Below are 4,679 nucleotides of genomic sequence, written 5' to 3'. Positions count from 1 at the left end.
CTGCTTATAACTGTATATTACATGCTATATAAACTGTTTGGTTTGTCCTAGGTGTGCACTGGTCATTTCCAGAGCCCATAGGGTTGAAAATAAGAACTGTGGGATTAGGCTTACTGGCGTACGCGTATGCTATAGTGGCGTACGCGTATGCTATAGTGGCATACGTAGGTGGATTCAGCATGCAGTGACTTGATCAGTGGATACTGGTTTCTTTGTAGAGAACCGTATTTAATTTATTTGATTTTTTAATGTTTATAATTGAAAAAGAAATGGGAAATAGTGGTGTTTATGTGATTTGGGCTAAGGTGATAAAATTGATTGTGGAAGGGTGCAATGTGTAATTTGTATGTATATGAGTATATATAGGAGGGTGTGAGAGAGCATGAAATCATTTTCCCTCTCTCTTTCTCACCGTCTCCCTCTCATCTCTCGACTCTCTCCCTCTCTCTCCAAATTTCACCCTAACAACTCAAAACCCACTCAAAACAACATTCAATCCTTCACCCTCTACGCGTATTTTGGTCCATATTTCGTTGGTTTGAGCTCGGAGGAGTCGTATAGCACTTGGTTTCGATTTTCGGAAAGCTAGGGCTCGTAATTGCTTGGGTTTCGTGCTTCAACTTCGAGGTAGGGAATTCTACCTCTCTTTATATGTTATTTGAGTGTTCTTGTGTTATTTTTGAGCTTGTATCGGTAGTTATTGAGATTGGATCGAAATCTAAAAATCTTTTCAAAATCGCTAGAAAAACACTCTTCCTACCGGTAGGAACTTTTCACCTACCGGTAGGACAAGTGAGAAATTCTTCATAACCAGCTCAAACATACTGCAACAGCTCAAAAGCTACTCAAAAGTTCATTCACCTACCAGTAGGAACTTTTCTTCTACCGGTAGGCCAAGCATTAGATTCTTACGTTCAAAATCTTGACCTCTCTGTTTCCAATTTCTACCGGTAGGAACTTTCATCTACCGGTAGGGCAAGTGCAGAATCTCCCCCTTCTACTGGTAGAACTCATTTATGTACCGGTAGGTAATTGAGCTGCTACAATGTTTTTCAGCAGTTTTTCCTACGTTCTTCCAAATTACTTTTTGAAGCTTCTCGTCAACTTCAATGGGTTTGTTTATGCATTCTTTCAAGTGTTTTGGAGAGTGTTACTTGTTTCGCACTAGAGTGGTATCCGATGGACTTAAGTGAACTCGTTGAGTTATAAAATGTGAAATATTATTTGTTGAACTTTGAAAATACGAACGATACGTTTAAGTATGTGAACGATGCGCGAACACTCGGGGCCCATCGATGGGTGGGTGCCTGACAGGGGATATCGGGGTCCCATAATCAGCCCAGCAGGAGCTAATGCTCATATTGAATACTCAAGGCCTAACCTTCGAGGTAGGTGCTTGGCAAGGGATATCGGGGTCCCATAATCAGCCTGGCAGCAGCTTCGGCTCAGACACACTGATGATACGAGTTATTGAGACACGAATGAAATGAATAAGATATAAGAGTATGTCGAGAAGAAGGATTGGTGATAAATGGACACTTTGACCATGATAGGTTGTGCTTACATCCGTTGTCGTTTGATTATCCGTGTTGCTCATTTGCATATAGAGTTTGCGTAGACTTTTCTACTGAGCTAGTGTAGCTTAAGCCTTATATTATTTTCAGGTGCTAACCCAGATCCATAGCTTGCATGCTTGGAGTACTTGGAGTGTGGACATTACTTTTGAAAGCTAACCAAAGGAGTTACTCATTCATCTTTGTAAACCTCTTTTGAAAGATGCATTTGTAACTAAAATTGTAATTCTTTTGACTTGGAATAATGTAACCCTTAATCCTCTTTCGACATTTAATACTTATGTTAATTTAGGGCCGTCGAGCCGATGTTGTAATATTTTGGAACCTTGTGAACTTGGAAGTATAGTTATGGGAATGAGAATACATAAATCTTTTGGGTATCGTATGGGATATCATGAGGTTTTATTTATGGAAATCATTTATACTTATGTTGAAAATCGAGGGCGTGACATTCTTCCTGTGCATGTCACTCTAGAACAGTGCCTTCCAGTCTGTTTAAAACAACCCCACAGGAGTCTGTTTTCATCCTATGCTAATTGTTTCAATAAGCGAGCATGCTATCGATCACATTCTGCCAACATGTTACAATTTTAAATCCCTTTAAACTGTTTTTCCGCCCTAACTTGCTAAAAATTGATTAATGAGAGAGAAGCGCAAATGTTTTACAAATGCCTGAGTAGAGACTGATCTCCGGATTGGACAAGAGGGGTGCCTTAAAATCCTTCCCCTCTCATAACTTGGCTCCCGAACTTCAGATATCAAGGTTACGACAGACTAGTCTACGCCTTTTCAAAATCAATCGACGTAGCAAGCGTTTCAAGTTCGGTTCCTTGGGTAGCATACAACAAAAAACCTAAGTGGTGACTCTGAATTGAGCATTTCGTCGCGCTTTTCCAAAAGGGCGCACTCGACAAAATCAAATTTTTAGGTGCGTGTACCCACAAACGAAAACAGATATACTTCATTTTTGGTATAAATAATCTAATCCCTATTAAGTAAAAGATAGAAGGTTTCGATTGCAATAAAAAACCTCACGTAGAGATTGGGTGGTACAGTATAACACTTTAATTTGTTTGGACACATTGAATGTGATCCATACAATATTTTTTATGAAGGACACCCATCATATTGCAACTAGGCCCATACAAGGAGAAAATCCCCCTCGAAAAAAAAAGTAGAATTCCCCAAAATTTTGAAATTAACGTGACATGGAGCATTGACCACCTAGTGAAGGGAAAAAGTTTTCCCCAAAAGTAAATCTCATTGGCACTTTGAACTCTCCACACCACACCACCGATTGTGCTAAATCTCTCCACAACGGCTCATCCACCATTAGCGTCCACATGCCGTCGCCGCCTTCCGCCATCAACATCCACACGACACCGCCACCATCTGGCATCACCATCCGTCATCACCATCTACACGATTTTGCCCAAGTTTGTGTGACCTAACTCTATCTCCATCCCCTCACCTTCCTCTCATCTGTCAACCCATACAAAAACTGTTTCCCCCAAAACTAAAGGACGTGAAGGATTGACAACCCAAATGATCAGGCAAGAAATTCCCCAAAACTATCTCCTTCAGTCTAAACTTTCCACACCATCGACGGTGTTGAACTCTCCACATCCCCCACCGCCATCACCATCCACATGAGTTACGCGCCGCCACATCTGCCATCACCATCTGCAAGGTAAGTCAATTTTTGTTTTTTAACCCATGTATCATCTAATTTTGTCCTTCAATGTTCATTCTGTAATGATAAACTCGATTTTGTGTTCATACAAGTCATCTGAGTCTTAGTTGTGAAATTGTTAAAGGTTTAAACAACATTGTTTTATTTGTGAATTGGTGACCCATAGGGCAAAAAATATGCATTAGAATATTTGAGTAATTATTTCTAATTTTATCTTCGGAAAGATAGGTTTGGTGAGTTGGTTGGTTGGAGTCAATTTTAACGATTAAATAGAGACAAGTGAGAACATAGAGGATATAAAAGGGGGGGGGGGGGGGGGTATAATAGGAACTGAGATTAGTATAGCAAGTGAGATTTGATAACGCGAGTGTAAATCTAGGGTTGTGACAATAATTACTTATCACCTTTCTGTTTTCCATGGCTTGATTGCATGATCATATGTATGATCTGATGGATGAAATCGGATTCTATCTTCTCCCTTCTTTATTTTACCCCCATTTGCCGATATGATGGAACATTTTGAGCTGATTATTACTTTTTCATCTCGATATTATGTTTGATTGTAACCCTCCCACGATGAATTATGTATTTTCAGCATGACAGCTAGATTATTGATGAGGGAACTTTGAAAGGAAGGGTGCCATCGGCCTTCATTCTATATAAGTATTCCTTGTTAATGAAAATTTAATTATTTTAACGGTGATTTAAGGCTTACGTAGTCATGTATTTTTGTACCACAATGTTTGACTACTACTTTATGTTTGTGCAAGTAGCAATGAAGTGATAGCCAATCTAAAAGACATTGGTACAAAAATAACAAATGAGGTAAGATTATAATTTTCACATGTTGTGTTTTCTTTGATTTGTTTGAACACATATTTCATCTAATGTTGTTGATAAGTTTTTATGATCATAGTTGCATGATTTGGTACATAATGCAGATGAAGAGGGACATTGGTCAGCAATGGAAAAACCTGTCGAACGAAGACAAGCAAAAGTAAAAACATTTGGCTGAGTTGGCAAAAGAAGACCTCGCCAAGCATAAAGCTTTACTTCCGCCAAAATCCAAAAAAGTTAGTACAATTGTAGGGACCTGTATAAGTAGGTAAACATGATTTGACCTGATTTTCGAATGCCAACTTATTTGGTGATGTTTGTTGATTTTTGCAGAGAAAGTTACAGAATCGTATTTCCTTAAAGTCCATCGTTGGAATTGTACAAAAGTTAAACACAGATCAACGCCTTGTTGTTAAGCTTATTGGGTTGGGTGGAATATTAAATTGAGGAGTACTCTTAACCATCCATTATGTAACTAGTTGGTTAAAACATTTGATCCTAAATCTCGTTCACTTACTATTCATTGCCGGACATTCCTTCTCACTATTTCCCACGTTCACGAGTGCTTGGGAATT

At 39.0% G+C, this 4,679-nt stretch overlaps 1 long non-coding RNA gene across 1 annotated transcript; it reads left to right on the top strand.

Moving 5' to 3' along the window:
- The first annotated feature begins 3,883 nt into the window (after positions 1-3,883).
- On the top strand, positions 3,884-4,445 carry LOC131333097 (uncharacterized). The gene is made up of 3 exons (XR_009201707.1): positions 3,884-3,930; positions 4,041-4,092; positions 4,209-4,445. It is a non-coding gene; the product is annotated as an uncharacterized LOC131333097 (long non-coding RNA).
- Positions 4,446-4,679: the final 234 nt, after the last annotated feature.

This window comes from Rhododendron vialii, chromosome 1a (assembly GCF_030253575.1).
Source record: "Rhododendron vialii isolate Sample 1 chromosome 1a, ASM3025357v1".
Lineage (NCBI taxonomy): Eukaryota > Viridiplantae > Streptophyta > Magnoliopsida > Ericales > Ericaceae > Rhododendron > Rhododendron vialii.
This window is presented reverse-complemented; position numbering and strand designations above follow the sequence as displayed.